The 19,325-nt window shown below is 47.9% G+C and overlaps 30 non-coding genes across 30 annotated transcripts; all 30 read left to right on the top strand.

Moving 5' to 3' along the window:
• Positions 1-276: 276 nt before the first annotated feature.
• Positions 277-440, top strand: LOC142732308 (U1 spliceosomal RNA). Its single transcript, XR_012879510.1, has one exon. It is a non-coding gene; the product is annotated as a U1 spliceosomal RNA (small nuclear RNA).
• A 467-nt stretch (positions 441-907) lies between these two features.
• Positions 908-1,071, top strand: LOC142732341 (U1 spliceosomal RNA). The gene has a single exon (XR_012879540.1). It is a non-coding gene; the product is annotated as a U1 spliceosomal RNA (small nuclear RNA).
• A 475-nt stretch (positions 1,072-1,546) lies between these two features.
• Positions 1,547-1,710, top strand: LOC142732233 (U1 spliceosomal RNA). Its single transcript, XR_012879442.1, has one exon. It is a non-coding gene; the product is annotated as a U1 spliceosomal RNA (small nuclear RNA).
• Positions 1,711-2,177: 467 nt separating this feature from the next.
• On the top strand, positions 2,178-2,341 carry LOC142732340 (U1 spliceosomal RNA). The gene has a single exon (XR_012879539.1). It is a non-coding gene; the product is annotated as a U1 spliceosomal RNA (small nuclear RNA).
• Positions 2,342-2,816: 475 nt separating this feature from the next.
• LOC142732276 (U1 spliceosomal RNA) lies at positions 2,817-2,980 on the top strand. The gene has a single exon (XR_012879481.1). It is a non-coding gene; the product is annotated as a U1 spliceosomal RNA (small nuclear RNA).
• Positions 2,981-3,447: 467 nt separating this feature from the next.
• Positions 3,448-3,611, top strand: LOC142732339 (U1 spliceosomal RNA). Its single transcript, XR_012879538.1, has one exon. It is a non-coding gene; the product is annotated as a U1 spliceosomal RNA (small nuclear RNA).
• A 475-nt stretch (positions 3,612-4,086) lies between these two features.
• On the top strand, positions 4,087-4,250 carry LOC142732231 (U1 spliceosomal RNA). Its single transcript, XR_012879440.1, has one exon. It is a non-coding gene; the product is annotated as a U1 spliceosomal RNA (small nuclear RNA).
• Positions 4,251-4,843: 593 nt separating this feature from the next.
• On the top strand, positions 4,844-5,007 carry LOC142732338 (U1 spliceosomal RNA). The gene has a single exon (XR_012879537.1). It is a non-coding gene; the product is annotated as a U1 spliceosomal RNA (small nuclear RNA).
• Positions 5,008-5,478: 471 nt separating this feature from the next.
• Positions 5,479-5,642, top strand: LOC142732307 (U1 spliceosomal RNA). The gene has a single exon (XR_012879509.1). It is a non-coding gene; the product is annotated as a U1 spliceosomal RNA (small nuclear RNA).
• A 467-nt stretch (positions 5,643-6,109) lies between these two features.
• Positions 6,110-6,273, top strand: LOC142732336 (U1 spliceosomal RNA). The gene has a single exon (XR_012879536.1). It is a non-coding gene; the product is annotated as a U1 spliceosomal RNA (small nuclear RNA).
• Positions 6,274-6,748: 475 nt separating this feature from the next.
• Positions 6,749-6,912, top strand: LOC142732232 (U1 spliceosomal RNA). Its single transcript, XR_012879441.1, has one exon. It is a non-coding gene; the product is annotated as a U1 spliceosomal RNA (small nuclear RNA).
• Positions 6,913-7,379: 467 nt separating this feature from the next.
• On the top strand, positions 7,380-7,543 carry LOC142732335 (U1 spliceosomal RNA). The gene has a single exon (XR_012879535.1). It is a non-coding gene; the product is annotated as a U1 spliceosomal RNA (small nuclear RNA).
• Positions 7,544-8,018: 475 nt separating this feature from the next.
• LOC142732275 (U1 spliceosomal RNA) lies at positions 8,019-8,182 on the top strand. Its single transcript, XR_012879480.1, has one exon. It is a non-coding gene; the product is annotated as a U1 spliceosomal RNA (small nuclear RNA).
• Positions 8,183-8,649: 467 nt separating this feature from the next.
• On the top strand, positions 8,650-8,813 carry LOC142732334 (U1 spliceosomal RNA). Its single transcript, XR_012879534.1, has one exon. It is a non-coding gene; the product is annotated as a U1 spliceosomal RNA (small nuclear RNA).
• Positions 8,814-9,288: 475 nt separating this feature from the next.
• On the top strand, positions 9,289-9,452 carry LOC142732219 (U1 spliceosomal RNA). Its single transcript, XR_012879429.1, has one exon. It is a non-coding gene; the product is annotated as a U1 spliceosomal RNA (small nuclear RNA).
• A 593-nt stretch (positions 9,453-10,045) lies between these two features.
• LOC142732333 (U1 spliceosomal RNA) lies at positions 10,046-10,209 on the top strand. Its single transcript, XR_012879533.1, has one exon. It is a non-coding gene; the product is annotated as a U1 spliceosomal RNA (small nuclear RNA).
• Positions 10,210-10,670: 461 nt separating this feature from the next.
• LOC142732332 (U1 spliceosomal RNA) lies at positions 10,671-10,834 on the top strand. The gene has a single exon (XR_012879532.1). It is a non-coding gene; the product is annotated as a U1 spliceosomal RNA (small nuclear RNA).
• Positions 10,835-11,309: 475 nt separating this feature from the next.
• LOC142732306 (U1 spliceosomal RNA) lies at positions 11,310-11,473 on the top strand. The gene has a single exon (XR_012879508.1). It is a non-coding gene; the product is annotated as a U1 spliceosomal RNA (small nuclear RNA).
• A 467-nt stretch (positions 11,474-11,940) lies between these two features.
• LOC142732330 (U1 spliceosomal RNA) lies at positions 11,941-12,104 on the top strand. The gene has a single exon (XR_012879530.1). It is a non-coding gene; the product is annotated as a U1 spliceosomal RNA (small nuclear RNA).
• A 475-nt stretch (positions 12,105-12,579) lies between these two features.
• Positions 12,580-12,743, top strand: LOC142732230 (U1 spliceosomal RNA). Its single transcript, XR_012879439.1, has one exon. It is a non-coding gene; the product is annotated as a U1 spliceosomal RNA (small nuclear RNA).
• Positions 12,744-13,210: 467 nt separating this feature from the next.
• On the top strand, positions 13,211-13,375 carry LOC142732164 (U1 spliceosomal RNA). The gene has a single exon (XR_012879379.1). It is a non-coding gene; the product is annotated as a U1 spliceosomal RNA (small nuclear RNA).
• Positions 13,376-13,850: 475 nt separating this feature from the next.
• Positions 13,851-14,014, top strand: LOC142732274 (U1 spliceosomal RNA). Its single transcript, XR_012879479.1, has one exon. It is a non-coding gene; the product is annotated as a U1 spliceosomal RNA (small nuclear RNA).
• Positions 14,015-14,481: 467 nt separating this feature from the next.
• Positions 14,482-14,645, top strand: LOC142732329 (U1 spliceosomal RNA). Its single transcript, XR_012879529.1, has one exon. It is a non-coding gene; the product is annotated as a U1 spliceosomal RNA (small nuclear RNA).
• Positions 14,646-15,120: 475 nt separating this feature from the next.
• Positions 15,121-15,284, top strand: LOC142732229 (U1 spliceosomal RNA). Its single transcript, XR_012879438.1, has one exon. It is a non-coding gene; the product is annotated as a U1 spliceosomal RNA (small nuclear RNA).
• A 467-nt stretch (positions 15,285-15,751) lies between these two features.
• LOC142732328 (U1 spliceosomal RNA) lies at positions 15,752-15,915 on the top strand. The gene has a single exon (XR_012879528.1). It is a non-coding gene; the product is annotated as a U1 spliceosomal RNA (small nuclear RNA).
• A 475-nt stretch (positions 15,916-16,390) lies between these two features.
• Positions 16,391-16,554, top strand: LOC142732273 (U1 spliceosomal RNA). The gene has a single exon (XR_012879478.1). It is a non-coding gene; the product is annotated as a U1 spliceosomal RNA (small nuclear RNA).
• A 467-nt stretch (positions 16,555-17,021) lies between these two features.
• Positions 17,022-17,185, top strand: LOC142732327 (U1 spliceosomal RNA). The gene has a single exon (XR_012879527.1). It is a non-coding gene; the product is annotated as a U1 spliceosomal RNA (small nuclear RNA).
• A 593-nt stretch (positions 17,186-17,778) lies between these two features.
• Positions 17,779-17,942, top strand: LOC142732325 (U1 spliceosomal RNA). Its single transcript, XR_012879526.1, has one exon. It is a non-coding gene; the product is annotated as a U1 spliceosomal RNA (small nuclear RNA).
• Positions 17,943-18,417: 475 nt separating this feature from the next.
• Positions 18,418-18,581, top strand: LOC142732228 (U1 spliceosomal RNA). The gene has a single exon (XR_012879437.1). It is a non-coding gene; the product is annotated as a U1 spliceosomal RNA (small nuclear RNA).
• Positions 18,582-19,048: 467 nt separating this feature from the next.
• Positions 19,049-19,212, top strand: LOC142732258 (U1 spliceosomal RNA). Its single transcript, XR_012879465.1, has one exon. It is a non-coding gene; the product is annotated as a U1 spliceosomal RNA (small nuclear RNA).
• Positions 19,213-19,325: the final 113 nt, after the last annotated feature.

Raw genomic sequence — 19,325 nt, 5'->3', positions numbered from 1 at the left:
CAGAGTGTAACGTAAAGTGTAGGACCTGTGCCTTTGCTGTACTATGTTGTGCTACTTTGAGCCTGTGTCAAAGATATTGATTGATTGGGCTGGTTGACGGTATACTGTATGCTTGTGATTTGACCACTGATTGTTAACAAAGCTGCTTTCAATCCAAAAAGGTGGATGCAGACAGGTGATCTTTGGCCTGCTTCGGACCAAAAACCAGGAAAAATCCTCAGCGACTTAGTAGGGCCTCTTGTGAGGGGAGCCTGTCTGGCAGGCGCTATGCAACTCATACTTACCTGGCAGGGGAGATACCATGATCATTAAGGTGGTTCTCCCAGGGTGAGGCTCAGCCATTGCACTTCGGGTGTGCTGACCCCTGCGATTTCCCCAAATGCGGGAAACTTGACTGCATAATTTGTGGTAGTGGGGGACTGCGTTTGCGCTTTCCCCTGATTTACTCTGGTGAAAAACAGTGCTTATTATTCAATGCTGACTATTACTAGTCAGAGATACTTGCTAGATCGAGCGAGCCAGCCATCAATTGACCTCTGGGTGGCCAAGAGGATTGGATACTCCTCTCTCCCTTATCAGCTGCCTTTGGTTTTGTGGCTTTCCTATGTGATGCTTTATCTCAATGTTAGTGCAGAGTGTAACGTAAAGTGTAGGACCTGTGCCTTTGCTGTACTATGTTGTGCTACTTTGAGCCTGTGTCAAAGATATTGATTGATTGGGCTGGTTGACGGTATACTGTATGCTTGTGATTTGACCACTGATTGTTAACAAAGCTGCTTTCAATCCAAAAAGGTGGATGCAGACAGGTGATCTTTGGCCTGCTTCGGACCAAAAACCAGGAAAAATCCTCAGCGACTTAGTAGGGCCTCTTGTGAGGGGAGCCTGTCTGGCAGGCGCTATGCAACTCATACTTACCTGGCAGGGGAGATACCATGATCACTAAGGTGGTTCTCCCAGGGTGAGGCTCATCCATTGCACTTCGGGTGTGCTGACCCCTGCGATTTCCCCAAATGCGGGAAACTCGACTGCATAATTTGTGGTAGTGGGGGACTGCGTTCGCGCTTTCCCCTGATTTACTCTGGTGAAAAACAGTGCTTATTATTCAATGCTGACTATTACTAGTCAGAGATACTTGCTAGATCGATCGATCGAGCGAGCCAGCCATCAATTGACCTCTGGGTGGCCAAGAGGATTGGATACTCCTCTCTCCCTTATCAGCTGCCTTTGGTTTTGTGGCTTTCCTATGTGATGCTTTATCTCAATGTTAGTGCAGAGTGTAACGTAAAGTGTAGGACCTGTGCCTTTGCTGTACTATGTTGTGCTACTTTGAGCCTGTGTCAAAGATATTGATTGATTGGGCTGGTTGACGGTATACTGTATGCTTGTGATTTGACCACTGATTGTTAACAAAGCTGCTTTCAATCCAAAAAGGTGGATGCAGACAGGTGATCTTTGGCCTGCTTCGGACCAAAAACCAGGAAAAATCCTCAGCGACTTAGTAGGGCCTCTTGTGAGGGGAGCCTGTCTGGCAGGCGCTATGCAACTCATACTTACCTGGCAGGGGAGATACCATGATCATTAAGGTGGTTCTCCCAGGGTGAGGCTCATCCATTGCACTTCGGGTGTGCTGACCCCTGCGATTTCCCCAAATGCGGGAAACTCGACTGCATAATTTGTGGTAGTGGGGGACTGCGTTTGCGCTTTCCCCTGATTTACTCTGGTGAAAAACAGTGCTTATTATTCAATGCTGACTATTACTAGTCAGAGATACTTGCTAGATCGAGCGAGCCAGCCATCAATTGACCTCTGGGTGGCCAAGAGGATTGGATACTCCTCTCTCCCTTATCAGCTGCCTTTGGTTTTGTGGCTTTCCTATGTGATGCTTTATCTCAATGTTAGTGCAGAGTGTAACGTAAAGTGTAGGACCTGTGCCTTTGCTGTACTATGTTGTGCTACTTTGAGCCTGTGTCAAAGATATTGATTGATTGGGCTGGTTGACGGTATACTGTATGCTTGTGATTTGACCACTGATTGTTAACAAAGCTGCTTTCAATCCAAAAAGGTGGATGCAGACAGGTGATCTTTGGCCTGCTTCGGACCAAAAACCAGGAAAAATCCTCAGCGACTTAGTAGGGCCTCTTGTGAGGGGAGCCTGTCTGGCAGGCGCTATGCAACTCATACTTACCTGGCAGGGGAGATACCATGATCACTAAGGTGGTTCTCCCAGGGTGAGGCTCATCCATTGCACTTCGGGTGTGCTGACCCCTGCGATTTCCCCAAATGCGGGAAACTCGACTGCATAATTTGTGGTAGTGGGGGACTGCGTTCGCGCTTTCCCCTGATTTACTCTGGTGAAAAACAGTGCTTATTATTCAATGCTGACTATTACTAGTCAGAGATACTTGCTAGATCGATCGATCGAGCGAGCCAGCCATCAATTGACCTCTGGGTGGCCAAGAGGATTGGATACTCCTCTCTCCCTTATCAGCTGCCTTTGGTTTTGTGGCTTTCCTATGTGATGCTTTATCTCAATGTTAGTGCAGAGTGTAACGTAAAGTGTAGGACCTGTGCCTTTGCTGTACTATGTTGTGCTACTTTGAGCCTGTGTCAAAGATATTGATTGATTGGGCTGGTTGACGGTATACTGTATGCTTGTGATTTGACCACTGATTGTTAACAAAGCTGCTTTCAATCCAAAAAGGTGGATGCAGACAGGTGATCTTTGGCCTGCTTCGGACCAAAAACCAGGAAAAATCCTCAGCGACTTAGTAGGGCCTCTTGTGAGGGGAGCCTGTCTGGCAGGCGCTATGCAACTCATACTTACCTGGCAGGGGAGATACCATGATCATTAAGGTGGTTCTCCCAGGGTGAGGCTCAGCCATTGCACTTCGGGTGTGCTGACCCCTGCGATTTCCCCAAATGCGGGAAACTCGACTGCATAATTTGTGGTAGTGGGGGACTGCGTTTGCGCTTTCCCCTGATTTACTCTGGTGAAAAACAGTGCTTATTATTCAATGCTGACTATTACTAGTCAGAGATACTTGCTAGATCGAGCGAGCCAGCCATCAATTGACCTCTGGGTGGCCGAGAGGATTGGATACTCCTCTCTCCCTTATCAGCTGCCTTTGGTTTTGTGGCTTTCCTATGTGATGCTTTATCTCAATGTTAGTGCAGAGTGTAACGTAAAGTGTAGGACCTGTGCCTTTGCTGTACTATGTTGTGCTACTTTGAGCCTGTGTCAAAGATATTGATTGATTGGGCTGGTTGACGGTATACTGTATGCTTGTGATTTGACCACTGATTGTTAACAAAGCTGCTTTCAATCCAAAAAGGTGGATGCAGACAGGTGATCTTTGGCCTGCTTCGGACCAAAAACCAGGAAAAATCCTCAGCGACTTAGTAGGGCCTCTTGTGAGGGGAGCCTGTCTGGCAGGCGCTATGCAACTCATACTTACCTGGCAGGGGAGATACCATGATCACTAAGGTGGTTCTCCCAGGGTGAGGCTCATCCATTGCACTTCGGGTGTGCTGACCCCTGCGATTTCCCCAAATGCGGGAAACTCGACTGCATAATTTGTGGTAGTGGGGGACTGCGTTCGCGCTTTCCCCTGATTTACTCTGGTGAAAAACAGTGCTTATTATTCAATGCTGACTATTACTAGTCAGAGATACTTGCTAGATCGATCGATCGAGCGAGCCAGCCATCAATTGACCTCTGGGTGGCCAAGAGGATTGGATACTCCTCTCTCCCTTATCAGCTGCCTTTGGTTTTGTGGCTTTCCTATGTGATGCTTTATCTCAATGTTAGTGCAGAGTGTAACGTAAAGTGTAGGACCTGTGCCTTTGCTGTACTATGTTGTGCTACTTTGAGCCTGTGTCAAAGATATTGATTGATTGGGCTGGTTGACGGTATACTGTATGCTTGTGATTTGACCACTGATTGTTAACAAAGCTGCTTTCAATCCAAAAAGGTGGATGCAGACAGGTGATCTTTGGCCTGCTTCGGACCAAAAACCAGGAAAAATCCTCAGCGACTTAGTAGGGCCTCTTGTGAGGGGAGCCTGTCTGGCAGGCGCTATGCAACTCATACTTACCTGGCAGGGGAGATACCATGATCATTAAGGTGGTTCTCCCAGGGTGAGGCTCATCCATTGCACTTCGGGTGTGCTGACCCCTGCGATTTCCCCAAATGCGGGAAACTCGACTGCATAATTTGTGGTAGTGGGGGACTGCGTTCGCGCTTTCCCCTGATTTACTCTGGTGAAAAACAGTGCTTATTATTCAATGCTGACTGTTACTAGTCAGAGGTACTTGTATGCTTGTGATTTAACCACCGATTGTCAACAAAGCTGTTTTTCAATCCAAAATGTGGTACATTATCTCTTTATATTTAGCTGTATACGCAGCCTTTGTCTCCCCCTCGTGGATGAACAACAGTGTGATCAGTGAAGTTTCTTTTTCTGCTGGGCTTCGAGAAGTCAGGGCATGGCGAGCCTTTCCCTAACCTAACCTATCCTTCCTCTCTGTCTCACAGGTGACGGCATGCAAATGTGGGGACTGCTTCATCGGCACGGCAATGCTCTGACCAGAAGCCGCCGCCCCATATGCTAATACCCTGGTTGCTGTGCATCTTGGAAGTGCTTAGACTTGAGCCTGTGTCTTATGGAATTTGGGGTGCCTGCACACCCCTGGCTCCGTACAATGAGGTGCATCCGTTTTTTGGCGCAGTTGGATCCAGACAGGTGATCTTTGGCCTGCTTCGGACCAAAAACCAGGAAAAATCCTCAGCGACTTAGTAGGGCCTCTTGTGAGGGGAGCCTGTCTGGCAGGCGCTATGCAACTCATACTTACCTGGCAGGGGAGATACCATGATCACTAAGGTGGTTCTCCCAGGGTGAGGCTCATCCATTGCACTTCGGGTGTGCTGACCCCTGCGATTTCCCCAAATGCGGGAAACTCGACTGCATAATTTGTGGTAGTGGGGGACTGCGTTCGCGCTTTCCCCTGATTTACTCTGGTGAAAAACAGTGCTTATTATTCAATGCTGACTATTACTAGTCAGAGATACTTGCTAGATCGATCGATCGAGCCAGCCATCAATTGACCTCTGGGTGGCCAAGAGGATTGGATACTCCTCTCTCCCTTATCAGCTGCCTTTGGTTTTGTGGCTTTCCTATGTGATGCTTTATCTCAATGTTAGTGCAGAGTGTAACGTAAAGTGTAGGACCTGTGCCTTTGCTGTACTATGTTGTGCTACTTTGAGCCTGTGTCAAAGATATTGATTGATTGGGCTGGTTGACGGTATACTGTATGCTTGTGATTTGACCACTGATTGTTAACAAAGCTGCTTTCAATCCAAAAAGGTGGATGCAGACAGGTGATCTTTGGCCTGCTTCGGACCAAAAACCAGGAAAAATCCTCAGCGACTTAGTAGGGCCTCTTGTGAGGGGAGCCTGTCTGGCAGGCGCTATGCAACTCATACTTACCTGGCAGGGGAGATACCATGATCATTAAGGTGGTTCTCCCAGGGTGAGGCTCAGCCATTGCACTTCGGGTGTGCTGACCCCTGCGATTTCCCCAAATGCGGGAAACTTGACTGCATAATTTGTGGTAGTGGGGGACTGCGTTTGCGCTTTCCCCTGATTTACTCTGGTGAAAAACAGTGCTTATTATTCAATGCTGACTATTACTAGTCAGAGATACTTGCTAGATCGAGCGAGCCAGCCATCAATTGACCTCTGGGTGGCCAAGAGGATTGGATACTCCTCTCTCCCTTATCAGCTGCCTTTGGTTTTGTGGCTTTCCTATGTGATGCTTTATCTCAATGTTAGTGCAGAGTGTAACGTAAAGTGTAGGACCTGTGCCTTTGCTGTACTATGTTGTGCTACTTTGAGCCTGTGTCAAAGATATTGATTGATTGGGCTGGTTGACGGTATACTGTATGCTTGTGATTTGACCACTGATTGTTAACAAAGCTGCTTTCAATCCAAAAAGGTGGATGCAGACAGGTGATCTTTGGCCTGCTTCGGACCAAAAACCAGGAAAAATCCTCAGCGACTTAGTAGGGCCTCTTGTGAGGGGAGCCTGTCTGGCAGGCGCTATGCAACTCATACTTACCTGGCAGGGGAGATACCATGATCACTAAGGTGGTTCTCCCAGGGTGAGGCTCATCCATTGCACTTCGGGTGTGCTGACCCCTGCGATTTCCCCAAATGCGGGAAACTCGACTGCATAATTTGTGGTAGTGGGGGACTGCGTTCGCGCTTTCCCCTGATTTACTCTGGTGAAAAACAGTGCTTATTATTCAATGCTGACTATTACTAGTCAGAGATACTTGCTAGATCGATCGATCGAGCGAGCCAGCCATCAATTGACCTCTGGGTGGCCAAGAGGATTGGATACTCCTCTCTCCCTTATCAGCTGCCTTTGGTTTTGTGGCTTTCCTATGTGATGCTTTATCTCAATGTTAGTGCAGAGTGTAACGTAAAGTGTAGGACCTGTGCCTTTGCTGTACTATGTTGTGCTACTTTGAGCCTGTGTCAAAGATATTGATTGATTGGGCTGGTTGACGGTATACTGTATGCTTGTGATTTGACCACTGATTGTTAACAAAGCTGCTTTCAATCCAAAAAGGTGGATGCAGACAGGTGATCTTTGGCCTGCTTCGGACCAAAAACCAGGAAAAATCCTCAGCGACTTAGTAGGGCCTCTTGTGAGGGGAGCCTGTCTGGCAGGCGCTATGCAACTCATACTTACCTGGCAGGGGAGATACCATGATCATTAAGGTGGTTCTCCCAGGGTGAGGCTCATCCATTGCACTTCGGGTGTGCTGACCCCTGCGATTTCCCCAAATGCGGGAAACTCGACTGCATAATTTGTGGTAGTGGGGGACTGCGTTTGCGCTTTCCCCTGATTTACTCTGGTGAAAAACAGTGCTTATTATTCAATGCTGACTATTACTAGTCAGAGATACTTGCTAGATCGAGCGAGCCAGCCATCAATTGACCTCTGGGTGGCCAAGAGGATTGGATACTCCTCTCTCCCTTATCAGCTGCCTTTGGTTTTGTGGCTTTCCTATGTGATGCTTTATCTCAATGTTAGTGCAGAGTGTAACGTAAAGTGTAGGACCTGTGCCTTTGCTGTACTATGTTGTGCTACTTTGAGCCTGTGTCAAAGATATTGATTGATTGGGCTGGTTGACGGTATACTGTATGCTTGTGATTTGACCACTGATTGTTAACAAAGCTGCTTTCAATCCAAAAAGGTGGATGCAGACAGGTGATCTTTGGCCTGCTTCGGACCAAAAACCAGGAAAAATCCTCAGCGACTTAGTAGGGCCTCTTGTGAGGGGAGCCTGTCTGGCAGGCGCTATGCAACTCATACTTACCTGGCAGGGGAGATACCATGATCACTAAGGTGGTTCTCCCAGGGTGAGGCTCATCCATTGCACTTCGGGTGTGCTGACCCCTGCGATTTCCCCAAATGCGGGAAACTCGACTGCATAATTTGTGGTAGTGGGGGACTGCGTTCGCGCTTTCCCCTGATTTACTCTGGTGAAAAACAGTGCTTATTATTCAATGCTGACTATTACTAGTCAGAGATACTTGCTAGATCGATCGATCGAGCGAGCCAGCCATCAATTGACCTCTGGGTGGCCAAGAGGATTGGATACTCCTCTCTCCCTTATCAGCTGCCTTTGGTTTTGTGGCTTTCCTATGTGATGCTTTATCTCAATGTTAGTGCAGAGTGTAACGTAAAGTGTAGGACCTGTGCCTTTGCTGTACTATGTTGTGCTACTTTGAGCCTGTGTCAAAGATATTGATTGATTGGGCTGGTTGACGGTATACTGTATGCTTGTGATTTGACCACTGATTGTTAACAAAGCTGCTTTCAATCCAAAAAGGTGGATGCAGACAGGTGATCTTTGGCCTGCTTCGGACCAAAAACCAGGAAAAATCCTCAGCGACTTAGTAGGGCCTCTTGTGAGGGGAGCCTGTCTGGCAGGCGCTATGCAACTCATACTTACCTGGCAGGGGAGATACCATGATCATTAAGGTGGTTCTCCCAGGGTGAGGCTCAGCCATTGCACTTCGGGTGTGCTGACCCCTGCGATTTCCCCAAATGCGGGAAACTCGACTGCATAATTTGTGGTAGTGGGGGACTGCGTTTGCGCTTTCCCCTGATTTACTCTGGTGAAAAACAGTGCTTATTATTCAATGCTGACTATTACTAGTCAGAGATACTTGCTAGATCGAGCGAGCCAGCCATCAATTGACCTCTGGGTGGCCAAGAGGATTGGATACTCCTCTCTCCCTTATCAGCTGCCTTTGGTTTTGTGGCTTTCCTATGTGATGCTTTATCTCAATGTTAGTGCAGAGTGTAACGTAAAGTGTAGGACCTGTGCCTTTGCTGTACTATGTTGTGCTACTTTGAGCCTGTGTCAAAGATATTGATTGATTGGGCTGGTTGACGGTATACTGTATGCTTGTGATTTGACCACTGATTGTTAACAAAGCTGCTTTCAATCCAAAAAGGTGGATGCAGACAGGTGATCTTTGGCCTGCTTCGGACCAAAAACCAGGAAAAATCCTCAGCGACTTAGTAGGGCCTCTTGTGAGGGGAGCCTGTCTGGCAGGCGCTATGCAACTCATACTTACCTGGCAGGGGAGATACCATGATCACTAAGGTGGTTCTCCCAGGGTGAGGCTCATCCATTGCACTTCGGGTGTGCTGACCCCTGCGATTTCCCCAAATGCGGGAAACTCGACTGCATAATTTGTGGTAGTGGGGGACTGCGTTCGCGCTTTCCCCTGATTTACTCTGGTGAAAAACAGTGCTTATTATTCAATGCTGACTATTACTAGTCAGAGATACTTGCTAGATCGATCGATCGAGCGAGCCAGCCATCAATTGACCTCTGGGTGGCCAAGAGGATTGGATACTCCTCTCTCCCTTATCAGCTGCCTTTGGTTTTGTGGCTTTCCTATGTGATGCTTTATCTCAATGTTAGTGCAGAGTGTAACGTAAAGTGTAGGACCTGTGCCTTTGCTGTACTATGTTGTGCTACTTTGAGCCTGTGTCAAAGATATTGATTGATTGGGCTGGTTGACGGTATACTGTATGCTTGTGATTTGACCACTGATTGTTAACAAAGCTGCTTTCAATCCAAAAAGGTGGATGCAGACAGGTGATCTTTGGCCTGCTTCGGACCAAAAACCAGGAAAAATCCTCAGCGACTTAGTAGGGCCTCTTGTGAGGGGAGCCTGTCTGGCAGGCGCTATGCAACTCATACTTACCTGGCAGGGGAGATACCATGATCATTAAGGTGGTTCTCCCAGGGTGAGGCTCATCCATTGCACTTCGGGTGTGCTGACCCCTGCGATTTCCCCAAATGCGGGAAACTCGACTGCATAATTTGTGGTAGTGGGGGACTGCGTTCGCGCTTTCCCCTGATTTACTCTGGTGAAAAACAGTGCTTATTATTCAATGCTGACTGTTACTAGTCAGAGGTACTTGTATGCTTGTGATTTAACCACCGATTGTCAACAAAGCTGTTTTTCAATCCAAAATGTGGTACATTATCTCTTTATATTTAGCTGTATACGCAGCCTTTGTCTCCCCCTCGTGGATGAACAACAGTGTGATCAGTGAAGTTTCTTTTTCTGCTGGGCTTCGAGAAGTCAGGGCATGGCGAGCCTTTCCCTAACCTAACCTATCCTTCCTCTCTGTCTCACAGGTGACGGCATGCAAATGTGGGGACTGCTTCATCGGCACGGCAATGCTCTGACCAGAAGCCGCCGCCCCATATGCTAATACCCTGGTTGCTGTGCATCTTGGAAGTGCTTAGACTTGAGCCTGTGTCTTATGGAATTTGGGGTGCCTGCACACCCCTGGCTCCGTACAATGAGGTGCATCCGTTTTTTGGCGCAGTTGGATCCAGACAGGTGATCTTTGGCCTGCTTCGGACCAAAAACCAGGAAAAATCCTCAGCGACTTAGTAGGGCCTCTTGTGAGGGGAGCCTTTCTGGCAGGCGCTATGCAACTCATACTTACCTGGCAGGGGAGATACCATGATCACTAAGGTGGTTCTCCCAGGGTGAGGCTCATCCATTGCACTTCGGGTGTGCTGACCCCTGCGATTTCCCCAAATGCGGGAAACTCGACTGCATAATTTGTGGTAGTGGGGGACTGCGTTCGCGCTTTCCCCTGATTTACTCTGGTGAAAAACAGTGCTTATTAATCAATGCTGACTATTACTAGTCAGAGATACTTGCTAGATCGATCGATCGAGCCAGCCATCAATTGACCTCTGGGTGGCCAAGAGGATTGGATACTCCTCTCTCCCTTATCAGCTGCCTTTGGTTTTGTGGCTTTCCTATGTGATGCTTTATCTCAATGTTAGTGCAGAGTGTAACGTAAAGTGTAGGACCTGTGCCTATGTTGTGCTACTTTGAGCCTGTGTCAAAGATATTGATTGATTGGGCTGGTTGACGGTATACTGTATGCTTGTGATTTGACCACTGATTGTTAACAAAGCTGCTTTCAATCCAAAAAGGTGGATGCAGACAGGTGATCTTTGGCCTGCTTCGGACCAAAAACCAGGAAAAATCCTCAGCGACTTAGTAGGGCCTCTTGTGAGGGGAGCCTGTCTGGCAGGCGCTATGCAACTCATACTTACCTGGCAGGGGAGATACCATGATCACTAAGGTGGTTCTCCCAGGGTGAGGCTCATCCATTGCACTTCGGGTGTGCTGACCCCTGCGATTTCCCCAAATGCGGGAAACTCGACTGCATAATTTGTGGTAGTGGGGGACTGCGTTCGCGCTTTCCCCTGATTTACTCTGGTGAAAAACAGTGCTTATTATTCAATGCTGACTATTACTAGTCAGAGATACTTGCTAGATCGATCGATCGAGCGAGCCAGCCATCAATTGACCTCTGGGTGGCCAAGAGGATTGGATACTCCTCTCTCCCTTATCAGCTGCCTTTGGTTTTGTGGCTTTCCTATGTGATGCTTTATCTCAATGTTAGTGCAGAGTGTAACGTAAAGTGTAGGACCTGTGCCTTTGCTGTACTATGTTGTGCTACTTTGAGCCTGTGTCAAAGATATTGATTGATTGGGCTGGTTGACGGTATACTGTATGCTTGTGATTTGACCACTGATTGTTAACAAAGCTGCTTTCAATCCAAAAAGGTGGATGCAGACAGGTGATCTTTGGCCTGCTTCGGACCAAAAACCAGGAAAAATCCTCAGCGACTTAGTAGGGCCTCTTGTGAGGGGAGCCTGTCTGGCAGGCGCTATGCAACTCATACTTACCTGGCAGGGGAGATACCATGATCATTAAGGTGGTTCTCCCAGGGTGAGGCTCAGCCATTGCACTTCGGGTGTGCTGACCCCTGCGATTTCCCCAAATGCGGGAAACTTGACTGCATAATTTGTGGTAGTGGGGGACTGCGTTTGCGCTTTCCCCTGATTTACTCTGGTGAAAAACAGTGCTTATTATTCAATGCTGACTATTACTAGTCAGAGATACTTGCTAGATCGAGCGAGCCAGCCATCAATTGACCTCTGGGTGGCCAAGAGGATTGGATACTCCTCTCTCCCTTATCAGCTGCCTTTGGTTTTGTGGCTTTCCTATGTGATGCTTTATCTCAATGTTAGTGCAGAGTGTAACGTAAAGTGTAGGACCTGTGCCTTTGCTGTACTATGTTGTGCTACTTTGAGCCTGTGTCAAAGATATTGATTGATTGGGCTGGTTGACGGTATACTGTATGCTTGTGATTTGACCACTGATTGTTAACAAAGCTGCTTTCAATCCAAAAAGGTGGATGCAGACAGGTGATCTTTGGCCTGCTTCGGACCAAAAACCAGGAAAAATCCTCAGCGACTTAGTAGGGCCTCTTGTGAGGGGAGCCTGTCTGGCAGGCGCTATGCAACTCATACTTACCTGGCAGGGGAGATACCATGATCACTAAGGTGGTTCTCCCAGGGTGAGGCTCATCCATTGCACTTCGGGTGTGCTGACCCCTGCGATTTCCCCAAATGCGGGAAACTCGACTGCATAATTTGTGGTAGTGGGGGACTGCGTTCGCGCTTTCCCCTGATTTACTCTGGTGAAAAACAGTGCTTATTATTCAATGCTGACTATTACTAGTCAGAGATACTTGCTAGATCGATCGATCGAGCGAGCCAGCCATCAATTGACCTCTGGGTGGCCAAGAGGATTGGATACTCCTCTCTCCCTTATCAGCTGCCTTTGGTTTTGTGGCTTTCCTATGTGATGCTTTATCTCAATGTTAGTGCAGAGTGTAACGTAAAGTGTAGGACCTGTGCCTTTGCTGTACTATGTTGTGCTACTTTGAGCCTGTGTCAAAGATATTGATTGATTGGGCTGGTTGACGGTATACTGTATGCTTGTGATTTGACCACTGATTGTTAACAAAGCTGCTTTCAATCCAAAAAGGTGGATGCAGACAGGTGATCTTTGGCCTGCTTCGGACCAAAAACCAGGAAAAATCCTCAGCGACTTAGTAGGGCCTCTTGTGAGGGGAGCCTGTCTGGCAGGCGCTATGCAACTCATACTTACCTGGCAGGGGAGATACCATGATCATTAAGGTGGTTCTCCCAGGGTGAGGCTCATCCATTGCACTTCGGGTGTGCTGACCCCTGCGATTTCCCCAAATGCGGGAAACTCGACTGCATAATTTGTGGTAGTGGGGGACTGCGTTTGCGCTTTCCCCTGATTTACTCTGGTGAAAAACAGTGCTTATTATTCAATGCTGACTATTACTAGTCAGAGATACTTGCTAGATCGAGCGAGCCAGCCATCAATTGACCTCTGGGTGGCCAAGAGGATTGGATACTCCTCTCTCCCTTATCAGCTGCCTTTGGTTTTGTGGCTTTCCTATGTGATGCTTTATCTCAATGTTAGTGCAGAGTGTAACGTAAAGTGTAGGACCTGTGCCTTTGCTGTACTATGTTGTGCTACTTTGAGCCTGTGTCAAAGATATTGATTGATTGGGCTGGTTGACGGTATACTGTATGCTTGTGATTTGACCACTGATTGTTAACAAAGCTGCTTTCAATCCAAAAAGGTGGATGCAGACAGGTGATCTTTGGCCTGCTTCGGACCAAAAACCAGGAAAAATCCTCAGCGACTTAGTAGGGCCTCTTGTGAGGGGAGCCTGTCTGGCAGGCGCTATGCAACTCATACTTACCTGGCAGGGGAGATACCATGATCACTAAGGTGGTTCTCCCAGGGTGAGGCTCATCCATTGCACTTCGGGTGTGCTGACCCCTGCGATTTCCCCAAATGCGGGAAACTCGACTGCATAATTTGTGGTAGTGGGGGGACTGCGTTCGCGCTTTCCCCTGATTTACTCTGGTGAAAAACAGTGCTTATTATTCAATGCTGACTATTACTAGTCAGAGATACTTGCTAGATCGATCGATCGAGCGAGCCAGCCATCAATTGACCTCTGGGTGGCCAAGAGGATTGGATACTCCTCTCTCCCTTATCAGCTGCCTTTGGTTTTGTGGCTTTCCTATGTGATGCTTTATCTCAATGTTAGTGCAGAGTGTAACGTAAAGTGTAGGACCTGTGCCTTTGCTGTACTATGTTGTGCTACTTTGAGCCTGTGTCAAAGATATTGATTGATTGGGCTGGTTGACGGTATACTGTATGCTTGTGATTTGACCACTGATTGTTAACAAAGCTGCTTTCAATCCAAAAAGGTGGATGCAGACAGGTGATCTTTGGCCTGCTTCGGACCAAAAACCAGGAAAAATCCTCAGCGACTTAGTAGGGCCTCTTGTGAGGGGAGCCTGTCTGGCAGGCGCTATGCAACTCATACTTACCTGGCAGGGGAGATACCATGATCATTAAGGTGGTTCTCCCAGGGTGAGGCTCAGCCATTGCACTTCGGGTGTGCTGACCCCTGCGATTTCCCCAAATGCGGGAAACTCGACTGCATAATTTGTGGTAGTGGGGGACTGCGTTTGCGCTTTCCCCTGATTTACTCTGGTGAAAAACAGTGCTTATTATTCAATGCTGACTATTACTAGTCAGAGATACTTGCTAGATCGAGCGAGCCAGCCATCAATTGACCTCTGGGTGGCCAAGAGGATTGGATACTCCTCTCTCCCTTATCAGCTGCCTTTGGTTTTGTGGCTTTCCTATGTGATGCTTTATCTCAATGTTAGTGCAGAGTGTAACGTAAAGTGTAGGACCTGTGCCTTTGCTGTACTATGTTGTGCTACTTTGAGCCTGTGTCAAAGATATTGATTGATTGGGCTGGTTGACGGTATACTGTATGCTTGTGATTTGACCACTGATTGTTAACAAAGCTGCTTTCAATCCAAAAAGGTGGATGCAGACAGGTGATCTTTGGCCTGCTTCGGACCAAAAACCAGGAAAAATCCTCAGCGACTTAGTAGGGCCTCTTGTGAGGGGAGCCTGTCTGGCAGGCGCTATGCAACTCATACTTACCTGGCAGGGGAGATACCATGATCACTAAGGTGGTTCTCCCAGGGTGAGGCTCATCCATTGCACTTCGGGTGTGCTGACCCCTGCGATTTCCCCAAATGCGGGAAACTCGACTGCATAATTTGTGGTAGTGGGGGACTGCGTTCGCGCTTTCCCCTGATTTACTCTGGTGAAAAACAGTGCTTATTATTCAATGCTGACTATTACTAGTCAGAGATACTTGCTAGATCGATCGATCGAGCGAGCCAGCCATCAATTGACCTCTGGGTGGCCAAGAGGATTGGATACTCCTCTCTCCCTTATCAGCTGCCTTTGGTTTTGTGGCTTTCCTATGTGATGCTTTATCTCAATGTTAGTGCAGAGTGTAACGTAAAGTGTAGGACCTGTGCCTTTGCTGTACTATGTTGTGCTACTTTGAGCCTGTGTCAAAGATATTGATTGATTGGGCTGGTTGACGGTATACTGTATGCTTGTGATTTGACCACTGATTGTTAACAAAGCTGCTTTCAATCCAAAAAGGTGGATGCAGACAGGTGATCTTTGGCCTGCTTCGGACCAAAAACCAGGAAAAATCCTCAGCGACTTAGTAGGGCCTCTTGTGAGGGGAGCCTGTCTGGCAGGCGCTATGCAACTCATACTTACCTGGCAGGGGAGATACCATGATCATTAAGGTGGTTCTCCCAGGGTGAGGCTCATCCATTGCACTTCGGGTGTGCTGACCCCTGCGATTTCCCCAAATGCGGGAAACTCGACTGCATAATTTGTGGTAGTGGGGGACTGCGTTTGCGCTTTCCCCTGATTTACTCTGGTGAAAAACAGTGCTTATTATTCAATGCTGACTATTACTAGTCAGAGATACTTGCTAGATCGAGCGAGCCAGCCATCAATTGACCTCTGGGTGGCCAAGAGGATTGGATACTCCTCTCTCCCTTATCAGCTGCCTTTGGTTTTGTGGCTTTCCTATGTGATGCTTTATCTCAATGTTAGTGCAGAGTGTAACGTAAAGTGTAGGACCTGTGCCTTTGCTGTACTATGTTGTGCTACTTTGAGCCTGTGTCAAAGATATTGATTGATTGGGCTGGTTGACGGTATACTGTATGCTTGTGATTTGACCACTGATTGTTAACAAAGCTGCTTTCAATCCAAAAAGGTGGATGCAGACAGGTGATCTTTGGCCTGCTTCGGACCAAAAACCAGGAAAAATCCTCAGCGACTTAGTAGGGCCTCTTGTGAGGGGAGCCTGTCTGGCAGGCGCTATGCAACTCATACTTACCTGGCAGGGGAGATACCATGATCACTAAGGTGGTTCTCCCAGGGTGAGGCTCATCCATTGCACTTCGGGTGTGCTGACCCCTGCGATTTCCCCAAATGCGGGAAACTCGACTGCATAATTTGTGGTAGTGGGGGACTGCGTTCGCGCTTTCCCCTGATTTACTCTGGTGAAAAACAGTGCTTATTATTCAATGCTGACTATTACTAGTCAGAGATACTTGCTAGATCGATCGATCGAGCGAGCCAGCCATCAATTGACCTCTGGGTGGCCAAGAGGATTGGATACTCCTCTCTCCCTTATCAGCTGCCTTTGGTTTTGTGGCTTTCCTATGTGATGCTTTATCTCAATGTTAGTGCAGAGTGTAACGTAAAGTGTAGGACCTGTGCCTTTGCTGTACTATGTTGTGCTACTTTGAGCCTGTGTCAAAGATATTGATTGATTGGGCTGGTTGACGGTATACTGTATGCTTGTGATTTGACCACTGATTGTTAACAAAGCTGCTTTCAATCCAAAAAGGTGGATGCAGACAGGTGATCTTTGGCCTGCTTCGGACCAAAAACCAGGAAAAATCCTCAGCGACTTAGTAGGGCCTCTTGTGAGGGGAGCCTGTCTGGCAGGCGCTATGCAACTCATACTTACCTGGCAGGGGAGATACCATGATCATTAAGGTGGTTCTCCCAGGGTGAGGCTCAGCCATTGCACTTCGGGTGTGCTGACCCCTGCGATTTCCCCAAATGCGGGAAACTCGACTGCATAATTTGTGGTAGTGGGGGACTGCGTTTGCGCTTTCCCCTGATTTACTCTGGTGAAAAACAGTGCTTATTATTCAATGCTGACTATTACTAGTCAGAGATACTTGCTAGATCGAGCGAGCCAGCCATCAATTGACCTCTGGGTGGCCAAGAGGATTGGATACTCCTCTCTCCCTTATCAGCTGCCTTTGGTTTTGTGGCTTTCCTATGTGATGCTTTATCTCAATGTTAGTGCAGAGTGTAACGTAAAGTGTAGGACCTGTGCCTTTGCTGTACTATGTTGTGCTACTTTGAGCCTGTGTCAAAGATATTGATTGATTGGGCTGGTTGACGGTATACTGTATGCTTGTGATTTGACCACTGATTGTTAACAAAGCTGCTTTCAATCCAAAAAGGTGGATGCAGACAGGTGATCTTTGGCCTGCTTCGGACCAAAAACCAGGAAAAATCCTCAGCGACTTAGTAGGGCCTCTTGTGAGGGGAGCCTGTCTGGCAGGCGCTATGCAACTCATACTTACCTGGCAGGGGAGATACCATGATCACTAAGGTGGTTCTCCCAGGGTGAGGCTCATCCATTGCACTTCGGGTGTGCTGACCCCTGCGATTTCCCCAAATGCGGGAAACTCGACTGCATAATTTGTGGTAGTGGGGGACTGCGTTCGCGCTTTCCCCTGATTTACTCTGGTGAAAAACAGTGCTTATTATTCAATGCTGACTGTTACTAGTCAGAGGTACTTGTATGCTTGTGATTTAACCACCGATTGTCAACAAAGCTGTTTTTCAATCCAAAATGTGGTACATTATCTCTTTATATTTAGCTGTATACGCAGCCTTTGTCTCCCCCTCGTGGATGAACAACAGTGTGATCAGTGAAGTTTCTTTTTCTGCTGGGCTTCGAGAAGTCAGGGCATGGCGAGCCTTTCCCTAACCTAACCTATCCTTCCTCTCTGTCTCACAGGTGACGGCATGCAAATGTGGGGACTGCTTCATCGGCACGGCAATGCTCTGACCAGAAGCCGCCGCCCCATATGCTAATACCCTGGTTGCTGTGCATCTTGGAAGTGCTTAGACTTGAGCCTGTGTCTTATGGAATTTGGGGTGCCTGCACACCCCTGGCTCCGTACAATGAGGTGCATCCGTTTTTTGGCGCAGTTGGATCCAGACAGGTGATCTTTGGCCTGCTTCGGACCAAAAACCAGGAAAAATCCTCAGCGACTTAGTAGGGCCTCTTGTGAGGGGAGCCTTTCTGGCAGGCGCTATGCAACTCATACTTACCTGGCAGGGGAGATACCATGATCACTAAGGTGGTTCTCCCAGGGTGAGGCTCATCCATTGCACTTCGGGTGTGCTGACCCCTGCGATTTCCCCAAATGCGGGAAACTCGACTGCATAATTTGTGGTAGTGGGGGACTGCGTTCGCGCTTTCCCCTGATTTACTCTGGTGAAAAACAGTGCTTATTATTCAATGCTGACTATTACTAGTCAGAGATACTTGCTAGATCGATCGATCGAGCGAGCCAGCCATCAATTGACCTCTGGGTGGCCAAGAGGATTGGATACTCCTCTCTCCCTTATCAGCTGCCTTTGGTTTTGTGGCTTTCCTATGTGATGCTTTATCTCAATGTTAGTGCAGAGTGTAACGTAAAGTGTAGGACCTGTGCCTTTGCTGTACTATGTTGTGCTACTTTGAGCCTGTGTCAAAGATATTGATTGATTGGGCTGGTTGACGGTATACTGTATGCTTGTGATTTGACCACTGATTGTTAACAAAGCTGCTTTCAATCCAAAAAGGTGGATGCAGACAGGTGATCTTTGGCCTGCTTCGGACCAAAAACCAGGAAAAATCCTCAGCGACTTAGTAGGGCCTCTTGTGAGGGGAGCCTGTCTGGCAGGCGCTATGCAACTCATACTTACCTGGCAGGGGAGATACCATGATCATTAAGGTGGTTCTCCCAGGGTGAGGCTCATCCATTGCACTTCGGGTGTGCTGACCCCTGCGATTTCCCCAAATGCGGGAAACTCGACTGCATAATTTGTGGTAGTGGGGGACTGCGTTTGCGCTTTCCCCTGATTTACTCTGGTGAAAAACAGTGCTTATTATTCAATGCTGACTATTACTAGTCAGAGATACTTGCTAGATCGAGCGAGCCAGCCATCAATTGACCTCTGGGTGGCCAAGAGGATTGGATACTCCTCTCTCCCTTATCAGCTGCCTTTGGTTTTGTGGCTTTCCTATGTGATGCTTTATCTCAATGTTAGTGCAGAGTGTAACGTAAAGTGTAGGACCTGTGCCTTTGCTGTACTATGTTGTGCTACTTTGAGCCTGTGTCAAAGATATTGATTGATTGGGCTGGTTGACGGTATACTGTATGCTTGTGATTTGACCACTGATTGTTAACAAAGCTGCTTTCAATCCAAAAAGGTGGATGCAGACAGGTGATCTTTGGCCTGCTTCGGACCAAAAACCAGGAAAAATCCTCAGCGACTTAGTAGGGCCTCTTGTGAGGGGAGCCTGTCTGGCAGGCGCTATGCAACTCATACTTACCTGGCAGGGGAGATACCATGATCACTAAGGTGGTTCTCCCAGGGTGAGGCTCATCCATTGCACTTCGGGTGTGCTGACCCCTGCGATTTCCCCAAATGCGGGAAACTCGACTGCATAATTTGTGGTAGTGGGGGACTGCGTTTGCGCTTTCCCCTGATTTACTCTGGTGAAAAACAGTGCTTATTATTCAATGCTGACTATTACTAGTCAGAGATACTTGCTAGATCGATCGATCGAGCGAGCCAGCCATCAATTGACCTCTGGGTGGC

The sequence above is a fragment of the Rhinoderma darwinii genome, unplaced genomic scaffold (assembly GCF_050947455.1).
Source record: "Rhinoderma darwinii isolate aRhiDar2 unplaced genomic scaffold, aRhiDar2.hap1 Scaffold_899, whole genome shotgun sequence".
NCBI lineage: Eukaryota > Metazoa > Chordata > Amphibia > Anura > Rhinodermatidae > Rhinoderma > Rhinoderma darwinii.
This window is presented reverse-complemented; position numbering and strand designations above follow the sequence as displayed.